Below are 12,839 nucleotides of genomic sequence, written 5' to 3' on the forward strand. Positions count from 1 at the left end.
CTTTTATTTATGTGCAGAATCAGAAATCTAATATGACGTAATTAATTCCTCTGAAAGTAGACCGCATGTATGTCTCACTAGATCAGTAACAGTATCTCTCTTAGTGCAATTCCTAACACATGGTAGATCTTCACTAATCCTGAAAGTTGGTGAGGGAAGCAGAGAGACAGCATGGGAGAAAGAAAAGAGATAGGGGAGAAAGATTGAGGGCCAGAATGATAGTACAACAATTAGGGTACTTGCCTTGCATGCAATGGACCAGGATTTGATCCCTTGCACCCCTTATCGTCCCCCAAGCAACACTGGGAGTAATCCCTGAGCAGAGTCAGGAGCAAGTCCTGAGCACTGCCATCATATATTGCGCCCCCCCCCCCCAGAAAAAAGGAGGGAGATTGAATGAATAAATACAATTAAAAACCCTCTTTCCCCTGAATGCCTTATTTCCTACCTTCTGTTCCTCTATTTAATTTTCAGGGATAACGTAATTTGGTTTCTGAAACCTACTCCTTACCAGGATAAAAAATGTTTCTACTCTTACCTATGATATAGTCTTTCTGACTATAAAGAGTTTCCCAAGAGAAGAGTTGTTGCAACATCATTATAGAGCCTTAGAATCCATTTGGTGTTTGAAACCATGTTTCTAATATAAAGTGTTATTTTTTCAAAATGAAACATTTTTAATCATTTGGGTTTGAATTTTTTTTCCTCTAATTGTGGCTGTTTGAAATGTCAAGGCAATGAAGGCGGCCAGTTCCACATGGACATATTGATTTATTTTTAAAAAACCATTGCAAGGCCATACGTAAGTGAATAGCAATAATTAAGTATGGGAAACAGTCACAGTGAGTTAATGGAACTATAACTTCAGCAGTCCCTCCACTAGCTGTGTGCTACATTAGACAGATAATAGTTAGTGAACACTAAAAGCACTATTTTCTTCCTTCCATTCAGCACCATTGTCATAGGACCTTGCTTTTAAGAATTGCCACCACAACCATACAAATTAAGTACACAAAACCCAATATTTAGACCATATAGATGCTCCATGCTAGTTTTCATTGGGAAAGTGAAATCACAAGAAACGAAAATACTGCACTTACTTCGTAAGTAGATTTTAAGTGTTCTTATTCCTAAAGGATGTCCATGATTCTGTTGTTGATGTTGTTTTGATTTCTATTCTGAGAGCTAGTTTTAAAAAATTATCTTTGAGCTAAACTTAAATTAGAGTTTCATGAGTCTCTGACTATCCTCTCCATGCCCCCCCCCGTTTTTATTTGTTTATTTGTTTGTTCTTTATTCTCAGGTTTCTTTTAGATTTCATTCAGAGATATTTGGGTTATTAAGAATTTTTTCCCCTGTCTTTTTCCATTTCAACATGTCTGAAAATAGATAAAATAGATTTCTCCCCATCTGACTCTTCTTGGGCTCACTTTTATGGCTGATTGTATACACTGTCTGATCTAATCTAATTTCTCAGTCACTTTTTTTAAATAGCAATCTCATAATGTAATGCTATAACCTCTGGCTCCTCATTTACCCTTTGGGACAGGGTTTGGAGTCACATCCAGTGGTGCTCAGGGCTTATTCCTGGCCCTCTGCACAGGGATTTCTCCTGGTGGGCTCAGGGGACCATACTGGGTATTAGGGATCGAACTCTGGTGAATAGTATGCAAGGCAGCCTTCCCTGCTGTACTATCTTTACAGCCTCAATATTAGGCACTTTTGGTCATTCCATTTCTCTCATCTACATTCATTTAGTTACCCAATCCAAGAGTTTAATCTCTGTATTTCTCTTTTCCTCTTTGTTCTCACACCTAGTATCCCAAGTTCTTCATCCGTCTTGTCTGGAATGATGACACACCCCGAACTGGCATCCATTATTTATCACTTACTCTCCAACATCAACTTATCTCTCCAACAAATCCTTTGTGTGTCTATTCAACTATTTTCTAGAAGAGACAAGGTTTATATTTCTTCTCTGTTCAGAAACTGGCTCATTGTCAATTTTTAAAAAGCCCAAATTGTCAGGACATTCTTCAAGTCCTTCTGTATGATAAAATCCAAATTGCCTTTTAATGCCTAGTTCAAATACCTCTCATTTGTGGAAATTTTCCTGATGTCTGAGTAGCGTTAAACACTTCTTTGCTGCTTTGATAGCATTTCATATATGTCCTTACTATGGTCCTTGTCTTAGATCAGCTTCCCAGAAGCTAATTTTCAGAGCAGGATGTGTAGTGAAGTTTTATTGGGGGATTGGGTGGGCAAAAGTGCTCCGAGAAGAAATTGGCAAGTGAACAAGAGAGGAAAGAAAATGAAAATAATCAAGATTAAGAGTTTAAGCTAAGGAGCCAGAGCAGTAGGAGGGAGGGAACTTGCCTTGCAAGGGCCAACCCAATTTTGATCCCTTGCACCCCATATGATTTCCTGAGCAGAGCCAGGAGGAAGTTCTGAACACTACTGGGTGTGAACCCTCTCCGCTCCCAAAGGAGTTTAAGCAAAGTCCCAGAGGGACTTGTTTGTCTGGGGAAAACCTGGACACCAATTCTTGTTCCTCTGTAAAACAAAGATGCTCTGTACTCTTACACCTAGGGCCATGATTCCAAGTACTTCCTGCTCATTGCATAGTTACTTTAGCCCAGGAACAGCCACTGGGTTAGGGCCAAAGGTGTAAGCCACGGGAAGCCTTAATTATATCTGAGCTAATGCAGAAGAACAAAGAACTATAAGCAGAAAGTAGTGTCAACTGTGCTCATTAGATGAGTCTGCTACATGCCCCCTCCCCCCTGCACCTCTCCCCAGCTATTGGATAGATGCTGAGTCAAAACCCCTGCATATAATACTCAGACCCTGAGAGCACAAACATCTGGTAAGTGCTTAAATCATTTTCATTAATTACATTGAGGAACATCCACAGGAAAACCAACCAACAGTATAGTTTAAGTCCCAACCTCAGCCTCCACCTGAGGGGTACTCAAAACCAAAGTCTCAACTTTTCACCCCACAATCTTCACCCTAGGCCATCAACTTGATCAGCATCCCTTCCTAAATTCCGAGACAGGCTACAGGCTGCACGCACTGCTCAGTCAAGACTGCCAACCCAAGAAACATTTTCAAAAGATCACACTCAACGTCATTGCCAAGAGAAGTTCTTGGCACACATAGAACCTGGTTCAATATGAGATGCCAGATGGTGATTTCAACTTCAGCTAAATTCCTGCTAAAAAAGTGTTTGAACTGCAGATGAGAAAAGCTTCTATGACAAATTTCCAAGTGTTAGAAGCTGCAGAGGAAAATGGCAAGTGTTGATACAGCTCCCCACCACCACCCTCTACCCCCCACAACCACATGCGCACATACCATAAAACTACTACCTGAAGCTGGTGGCTAAAACTCCCTCTCTTTTTAAGAAGATTTTTGGTCCTGATTTTATTTTTAGCAATGTTAGGACCTGATTAAAGTTGTCCACTGTTGACTATGTGCAGTGTTTGTTCAAAGGTCTATTCCCTTGGTATATGCAATAAGCTATTTTTTTGGTGCCTGCGGGGGTGAATCTTTTTCCTTTACACTGCTACACCCTTGTTAAGCCAATTAATAACTAAGGTGTCTCTCCTCCCTGAGTACTTTCCAATTGCAATGTATGTTGTGAGAAACGTAAATTGGTGGTTCTTTGCTTGGCTGCCCGAGGTCCTGACTTGTGGGTACAGGAAGTTAAAAACTTAGCTCCCCTTCTCAAGCAAGGACAAATCAAGCTGGAGCTTGAGCGTGCCGCCCAAGTTTAGGCTGAGATTGGTACTCAGCCTGAAATTGTACCTTTGGCTTGTTTCTCTGAGGCCATCCCTTTCTCTCTCCTCCATGACCACACCCACTTACAGGCTTCTCCTGGGAACCTGTCTTTAATAAAAACTCTTGCATGCAAATCTTCATCTCAGGGTCTGGTCTCATGAACTGAAACAAAAATCTGGGCAATGGAAAAATTCAAGGCAATTTCGGCTAATAGAGTTATTTCTAGAGCAAGGGGTGCTCAATTGAGAAATTGAGAAATTCTCAATTTCTCCATCAAAAGCTCAGATGGATAGGGAGGAGTAACTTAAGTTAGTTATTTAGAGAACAGAAAGAGCATCTAAGGGACAGACACACATTGGGTCTCTTAGTCTTCACACTGACCTATGACAGACACAAATGCCTTTTTGCAAACCACAGCACCCAAAAGGAGAGAGAGAACAAAAGGAAATGCCCTGCCACAGAGGCAAGGTGGGATAAGGGGGATGGGGAGTGGGAGGGATACTGGGATCAGTGATGGTGGAGAATGGGCACTGGTGGAGGGATGGGTACTTGATCATTGTATAACTGAAACCCAAGCACAAAAATTTGTAAGTCTACAACTGTACCTTATGGTGTTTCACTAATAAAAATTAAAATAAAATAAAATAAAATTGGTAGTAATATGCAAAAAAAGTTGCATCGCATTAAAAAAAAAGAGACACTCATTTCTTTCTGCTGCTCTTGTTTCCTTCTGTCCTATTTGTGTTTTGGGGGATTTAGAAAGAGAGTGACTTTTGTGAGGTAGAAAACCTCAAAAAGCAAAGGACAGACAAAATACATTTTTAAAAGTCTCATTACAGCATCTGAGCATCTCAGCATTTATCCTCAGACCTCAGCCTCTGAGACAAAATTTTATGTAGATTAAAATAGGACTCACAGAACATATTGCCTAAGATTCGACACTTACTCTGGGTGTTTTGGTGCAGAGGGGTCTAAATTTTATCTTGCAAGAACCCATACCTATTCTCTCCCAGTTGAAAGCAAAATGCAGATTTAAGATTTATGTCAGTTTTTGTAATGACATATCTAATTGCTTTCTTGTCCACCCAGTTACAGAGACAGTTTCTGTTCAGTGCATTCCCAAATGTCCTCATTATTGGGTGCAGTGCTCTTTTCTGTTGTTCTCATTTTCTGTTTTTGACATGATCATTTCTCTGTGCATTCAGCTTGGGTTTGACTCAGACTATAAAGTGCTGCTGAATCAGCAGAGGGGACAACTAAAGGTCGCTTTTTTTTTTTTTTTAGAATCTTTAAGATTCATCATGGGAAACAACATGGCTCCTCGTGATGCTGGTAGGAGCAGTTGTGGGTGGCATGCAGGCCGGGGAATGGAGGTGCTATTCCCTTCCGTACTGGGAGGAGGGCATGGTCCAGCCTGTGTTCTTGACCTTCAGCCCTTCTGGTGTCCCTTCCCCTCTCCCTCCCTCCCTGTTCCCTGTACCTCCTTCCCTCTCTTCTTCTCCTTTCACTTTTTCTTCCTCCACCTCTTTCTTCCTGTGGATGTGGACACAACTGAGTAGCAAACTATGCTAACATACTGGCTACATGGTAGTCCAAACTATGCTAACACCTGGCTACATGGTAGTCCTTTCTAAGTATTAAAATAGCATGTTTTGGGCCAGAGAATTTCTGGCCCAGAGTACATGGATGAAGATGCTTGCCTTATATGCAGCTGAGCTTGGTTTAACCCCCAGCACCACATCTGATCCCCTGAGCATGGCCAGAGCTCACCCCGCAACACAGAATCTGAAATATCCAGAGTATCTATGGCATGGAAAATAAATAAAACACATGGAATTGGTTCTTTTCTCCTGGAAAATATGGGGGAGGGAAGGGGTTGGATCACACCAACAGTATTCAGAGCTGAATCCTGGCTCAGCATTTGGGGCTCACTCCTGGTGAGGCTCAGTGCCAGGGAGAAAACTGGGGTCAGCCAATTGCAAGGCAAATGCTTTAACCCCTATACCATCTCTCTGGCCCTTAAATATCTTCTTTTATTCTTTAGGAGCCAAAGATTTTAGAGGATGGTTATCTTAAATGTTCCTTTTTTTTTTTTTTTTTTTTTTTTTTCTATTTGGGTCACACCCGGCGATGCACAGGAGTTACTCCTTGTTCATGCACTCAGGAATTACTCCTGGTGGTGCTCGGGGGACCTTATGGGATGCTGGGAATCGAACCTAGGAATTGAATCGCTGCGTGCAAGGCAAACGTCCTACTCGTTGTGCTATTGCTCCAGCCCCTTAAATGTTACTTTTAACCCAGCATTTCATGCTGGAGGAGCTGTTTCAGCTGCAGAGGAGGCAAGTGTGGAAGGTGGCAGGGCCTAGCCCTGGGATATGCTCCACTCATGGTGACAAACTGAGCAAGGCACCAACCCGGGAGCCCAGGGTCTCATAATGAGACAGAGCTCTGTGACTCTAGAATCCCTTCTTGCTTCTGACAGAGCAGCCCCAGCATCTGTGGCTGTCGAGTGAAGATGTGCAGCAAACACACACTAAGACTTACTACAAACACAAATGCAAATCAACCCAGGAATACTTTTTATATGGGCTATATGGTGAATCACATTTTAAAGGGTCTACTGGGCTAATAAATATGAAGAAATTCATTTCATTTGTTTGCCTTTACTTTTATTTCATGTGACTTCTGGAAATGTGTGAATTCACATGTGACCCACATTCTATTTTTATAGGAAAGAACTTTTTAAAAATGTTTCTGGGTTCCCATTTCTTTTGTGTATGCACCAGATTTAAAAACATTTCAAGTAGTCTTGGCTGGGAGAAATGACACATCATATTCCACTCAAAGACACATGAGGATAAGTGACTATGAGGGAAAGAAAGGCCAATGCTTCCAAAGGTAGAATTTCACTTTCCAGTCCATTGAATGAAGCTGTAGTACAAGTCTTTAGAACACTGGAATATTCCCAGATTGTAGCCACATAAAAGAAAATAGTTCCTAATGAAGATACCCAGCACCCCTTCTGCCTCTCCACAAACACAGACAACATCTCTTCTCAGTGTGAGTATTTGTAAATAGTCACGTCTCACCTATCATAAGGAGAGTTTCAGAATGGAAGAGAGAGCTCAATGGGGTGGAATGCAGGTTTTGCATTAGGAGCCCCTAAGCATGGCTGGAAGTAACTCCCGAGCCCTGAGTTGGGTGGGTCAATTAAAGAACAGCAAACAGAGATGTGTTCTGAGGTGCATCCATCCTGAGGAACTACACCCGAAGCTGAGCAGAGGTAGGTACATAGGGGAGCCTATGAGGCTTGGCTGGCCAGCTTGATGAGGATGATTTGCAGAGATTCAGGAAAACCTGCTTTGTCAGGAAAGAGCCAGAGTCTGAACAAAAGAGCTTGATGAAAGCTTCGATTTTTTTTCTTTTTGGGTCACACCCAGCAATGCACAGGGGTTACTCCTGGCTCATGCACTCAGGAATTACTCCTGGCAGTACTTAGGGGACCACATGGTATTCTAGGAATCAAACCTGGGTGGGCCATGTGCAAGGCAAATGCCCTACCCACTGTGCTATTGCTCCAGCCCCAAAAGCTTCAATTTTGAAAAACCATCGTTCTCTTCTCCACCACATCACATGCGTGTGTCCCCCATTGGAGATGCACCCAAGCATCCCATCTCCCATCCACCTCACATAGGTCCTTACTCCCCCCATGTGTGCCTTCTTTTACTCCTGCAGGGGAGGATGGTACATTCCTCAAGGTCAAAAAGCAAAGCTTATATATCTTTAGAGCTGCTTATTACATCCAGGGCAGTGTCACAGATCAAATGTCCAATGATTATTTAAGAAAATTAATTAAGGGGCCAGGGGGGAGGGAGAGATAATATAGGGGTTAAAATCTATGCCTTACAGGGGCCAGGCCAGTTAGATCTTAAGCACCTTGTGGTCCCTTGAGCATTATGGGGTGTAGCTCTGGTGGTTCCCAGCACTGTAGCTCCATATCCTCTGACTCCACAATGAACGGTTTGATCTGGTTGATCAAGAATTGCTAAATGGCTCTAAGACCCTCAGAGCACTGCTTTAGGAGGTATCCCTGCAAATTAATTCACAAATTGAATCTGCCAATCCCCATGCCCCTTATTTCCAGCAGGAAAAATGGAAGAATTCTAATTTCCAATCCTTCAGGGACAGAGGTGACAGTTTGCCTCCTATCTTTCTACCATCCATTCCCAGCGTGTTTCTCTTTTTTTCCCCAGAATCTTACTACCAACTTAGAGTGACAAGATGTTCATTGGTGCTAAGTTGTACTGGGCTCTTACTACCAACTAGCATCTTGTCTTTGAGAATTTGAGTTTTTGACTTGCTTGCCTGGAACCCATGTCTCTCCCCCTTCCACCCCCCCCCCCCCGCCTCCCTTTCACACCTTGGGGATCTAATGATGGTGCCTTTCACCATGAGAGTCCCTAGATATGATGACCCTTGATGAACAGCTATCATCATTGGCCCTTCCAGATACAGCTCTATAACTTAACTGAAAACCATTTTATTTTGCTCAAATGGTCAAAGAAACCGGAAATGTATTTAATAAAGACTTTCCGAAGAAGTTGAGAGTTCTGGCATGAATTATCAATATTCCTGACTTTTCTAGACTAAGAAATAACATATAGCCACTGTGACTTTGGAGGAGGGTAAACTGAGTTTGGCAGGAGCTAGAGACTTTCTCCGACCAGGAAAAAACAGATGGCTATTGACTCAAAGAAATGTGCAAGGCCTTCTCTCTCTGTCTTTGTCTCTTTCATTTTATTGCCAGACCCTAAATTTACCACCACTTTCTTCCAGTGATTAGTCTGGAGGAAGATTAACCTTGCCCTCTGTGCAACCTAAATTGCAAGCACATTGTGTTACATTATCTGCCTGGGTTGGATTGCTTCTGCAAAGGTATATCACAAAGTGGCCAAGCTCTATTCTTTCCTCTCTTTTATAGCTGTGGCTGGAGGTTGTATTTAATTTCTAGTTCTAATCCCTTTACTAACCCAGAATTAACACTACTCCTTCTCTGCTCTCAAGACAGAAAATCCTGTATTTTTCAAATTATATAACTCTTGCCAATTCTGGTCTATTTCCATGGAGAGTGAATGCCACCGCCAACATTCTCAGCCCCCGAGAATCTCCACTTTAACCTAATAAGCAGGCTGATCCTTAACGATACTTGCAGGTTAAAAGGAAAACTTAGAGAGGCGTAAGTAGGACGAGGCTCCCACAGCAGAGGAAAAAAAAAAAGCTTCATTTTTATCTCCCCAAACTGTTTTAGTTCCCTGGTCTCTTATTTATAAGATGAAACCTATGTAAGTGTTCTGAGAATAGGTTAGCTATTCTTTGAACACATAATACAAGTGTCTGTGTGCTGTAACTGTTTCTGGACTGACGCATGGACCTCATAGCATGTGTGTCCACGTGCACTTACCCAAGAGTGTTAATCAGGAAGAGGGGACCATGAACTGCTCCTCTGTTTTAATTTTTATGTTTTGTTTGTTTGGGGATCGCAGCCAGTGGGGCTCAGGGATGTTCCTCAGGAGGTTTGGGGTATCATATGCAGTGTCAGCCTGGGCCTTCTGCATACAAGGCATGCTCTCCACCCATTGAACTGTCACCCCAATCATCTTCATGTTATTTTCATTGTTATCGCAGCCACTCCTGGGGGTGTGGGTGCAGTTGGTGCTAGGGGCAAGAAGCTCCCACAGGCTTGTGTGGAGTGGGTGCAAGGATTGACTCAGGGCCTTACACATACTGGGTGGGCCAGGGGGATACTCTAGCACTGGTGCCTCATCATGGGCCCCATCTCCTGCTCTTTCTTATTCTCTAGGTGTACATTGTAAAAAAGTTCAAGTTCTAAAATAAGACTGATTTTTGGGGCTGGAGCAATAGCACAGCGGGTAGGGTGTTTGCCTTGCACGCAGCCAACATGGCCAACACAGGTTCGATTCCCAGCATCCCATATGGTCCCCGGAGCACCGCCAGAAGCAATTCCTGAGTCCATGAGCCAGGAGTAACCCCTGAGCATCGCCGGGTATGACCCAAAAAAGCAAAAACAACAACAAAAAAAAGAGACTGATTTTCAAAGAATAATCTTTATTTTGAAATAAGTGTTGAGTCATAGAAACTGTAACAATTCAGGGATTGGAGAGACAATACACATGGCAGACCCTGGTTCAAACCCTGGCATCACTTTTGGTCACCACTAACAGGAGTGATCCCAGAGTATGGTAACCCAAAACACGGGTCTCCTCTGCCCATCTCCCCCACCTCCCCCCTTCTTCCCTCCTGCCCCCACCCCCCCCCAAAAAAAAAGGAAGGAAGAAAGAATGGAAGGAGTTTAGAGATATTTCTTACAGACCTGTTACCCAATCAATTTCCCCCAAAGGTAACTCTTGCATAATTGTAGCACAATACCACAGCCAGGAAATCCACATGAAAATCATCCTAGGGCTTTCTTCAAATGCTACCCATTTCACCTGCTTTCATTTGTTTCTCTGCAATTTCTGTCCCAAGTGTGGGACAGAAATTTTTTTTGAATCGCAGCTCTGTTTAGCATTAGCTGTGTGGTCAGGGCAGGCTCCCAGAGGGCTAAGGCCCAGCTTCCTCTTCCGCACAATGCAGTGGTGTCTGCAGCTGGGGTGAAAATTTAGAGCAACATCTTATTAAGTGAAGTTCCCAATCAATCCCATTTTCTCCGGGGTCAGGAGCGGTTCTCCGGTTTCTTGCCGAATTAAGCGGACAAAGGGGTCATCATAATCAGGAGGTTCCTTCTTCAAGGGCGATACATTTATCGCCTCTTTTGAACTGGGACGTAGAGTTCCTGCTTACCACCAGGTTAGAAGAACGGGAACTCTGAACCGTGAAGACTTGGGGCAGGGGGTGAGGGCCGCAGTGGGAGGGTGGAATCCCGTGGCGTCGGAGGAAGAGCAACGAGCACCACGCTAGTTAGCCCAGTAATAACCAACTGCAGGAGGTTTAGGTGTTGTGTGGCTGATGTCCCGGGGGTCTCACCTACCCGCAAAACACTAGTGTGGGCACTTTCGAGGACTAGGTGGGCAACTGCGGGTGCCCAAGGACTGAGAGATCTGGGGTGCACAGAGGCCAGAGAGCCCGCATCTTCATTTTCCCGGGACCAGGCGCGGACTGTCGGGGTGCCGAGGAGATGCGGGTGCGCGTGGAAAGGGGAGCGAGGCGCGCGGGGGGTCGCGGGGCCCTGCGCCCCGCGGGTCCTGTCCTCTCCGTTTTCGTTATCGCCGCCTCCCGGTCAGGTTACCCAAGGGGCCCGCGGGACCATCCCCGTCGAAGAACCGGGGAGATGGGTTGGGGTGCAGAGAACGAACCCCGCGGGGGCTCCTCCCTCGGCTAAGCCTGTGGCGTGGCCGCGGAGGAGGAGGAGGAGGAGGAGGAGGAGGAGCCGCGCCCGGGCCGCTGCCGCCGCCGCGCTGGCTCCTCCTCCCCGCGCGGGCCTGGTTCCTCCCCGGGCGCCGCGAGCAAGGGGTGGCGGCGGCCGAGCGGGGACCTGAGCGCGCCCGCACCGCGCTGCAGCTGCCGCTCCCGCCGCCCACCCAGCCTGCGTGCAGCCGCGGTCATGGGTCCCGTCGCGGCGCCGGGCCCCTGAACCCCGGGACGCGGTAAGCCGGGGCCAGCGGCAGCCGGCGCCCCCCACCCCCACCTCGCTCCGAGGCCTCCCGCGGGGGTCCCCGCGCCGTCGGCGGGGCCCGGGGCGGAACCCCGCACCCGGACGGACGGGCGGCCGGTTTGTCGGCTTTTTCCAATTTAAGTCGCGGCTCCGGACCCGGGTGGGCGCTGTGTCCCCGAGGGCGAGGCGCGCGGGCGGGATGGGGGGTGCGGGGCCCGGAGGATGCTCCCGCCGGAGCCCGCGGGGAGGGGGCGGCGCGGGCGGAGCTGGGGGCGGGGAGGCGGCCGGGAAGCCGCGCCGGGCTCGGCGCGAGCCCCTTACATATGGAAATGACGCTCGCGCGGCTCTCCCGTCGCGTCCTTTTGAAGGACGCGCGCCCAGAATCGCGGCGCGGGCTGCAAAGTACCGAGGCGCTCGCCGCGCCCTAACAAAGCGCACCCCTTCGCCTTGCAGAGCGCCGGAGGCGGCCGGCGGGCCGGCGCGGCACCCAGACGCCGACTGAAGGTAGGCGGGGGCGGGGGACCCGGGTGGGGGTCGTGTGCGGCGGCGGGGCGTGCGCGGGTGCTCCGAACGGGGACGCCTCTTCACCCCAGATTGCCAGGGACGTGGGCCGCGCGCGCCACTGACCCGGCCGCGCCTCCCAGCTCCAAAGCAGGCCACTCCGCCTGCTGCCCGCTCGCAGCCTCGGGCTGCAACCGCTGTCGCGGGCGGGTTCCTAGCGGACTTGCATCCCCGAGGGGGCGGACAGGGTGTTGGTTGTTCAGTTGCCAAGTTGGGAAGCTGTAAAGAGGGGTGGTGTGTGTGTGTGTGTGTGTGTGTGTGTGTGTGTGTGTGTGTGTGTGTAGAGTAAATGACAGGAGGGTAATTCCTAGAGCGGGATCAAAGTGTGGAGTGTTGCAGGAGAAGGTTCCAAGCCCCTTTAGGGGCTTCTGTAGCCTTCAAACCAGCCACCCGTCAACGCATAGAACTGTTGTGCTTTCCTAAGGAGAGCTCTTTCAGCCAAGTTGAGGGAAGATAGAGATGGGGGTAGAGGCGTTTCCCCAGTAATGTCAGACTCTACCAAGAGTATCTCGCCGACAAAGCCTGGCAAGCTCCCCGTGATGTATTCAATATGCCAAAAACAGTAACAACAAGTCTCACAATTTGTTGTGAGATGTTACTGGTGCCCGCTCAAGCAAATTGATGAACAACGGGAGGACAGTGCTACAGTTAAAGTAGAAATAAAACAAAGGCTGGGCTCCTGAGAGATATAGTACTGAGGGTAGGGCCCTTGGTTTGCACACAGGGTGATCTGGTTCCATCCTGACATCGCATACAGCCCCCTGTGCCATTCCAGGAGTGATCCTTCAGCGCAGCTCCGTGCAGCCAAAAAATAAAAACAAGC

The 12,839-nt window shown here is 46.9% G+C and overlaps 1 protein-coding gene across 1 annotated transcript in view; it reads left to right on the plus strand.

Annotated features, from left to right (window-relative positions):
* Positions 1–11,310: 11,310 nt before the first annotated feature.
* NIN (ninein) overlaps positions 11,311–12,839 on the plus strand; it is a 111,146-nt gene continuing 109,617 nt past the window's right edge. Inside the window, exons 1-2 of the mRNA XM_056133180.1 lie at positions 11,311–11,447; positions 11,909–11,959. The gene's annotated coding sequence lies outside the window, so the exon portion shown is untranslated. The remainder of the gene's footprint in view (positions 11,448–11,908; positions 11,960–12,839) is intronic.

This window comes from Sorex fumeus, unplaced genomic scaffold (assembly GCF_029834395.1).
Source record: "Sorex fumeus unplaced genomic scaffold, SorFum_2.1 ptg000098l, whole genome shotgun sequence".
Classification (NCBI taxonomy): Eukaryota; Metazoa; Chordata; class Mammalia; order Eulipotyphla; family Soricidae; genus Sorex; species Sorex fumeus.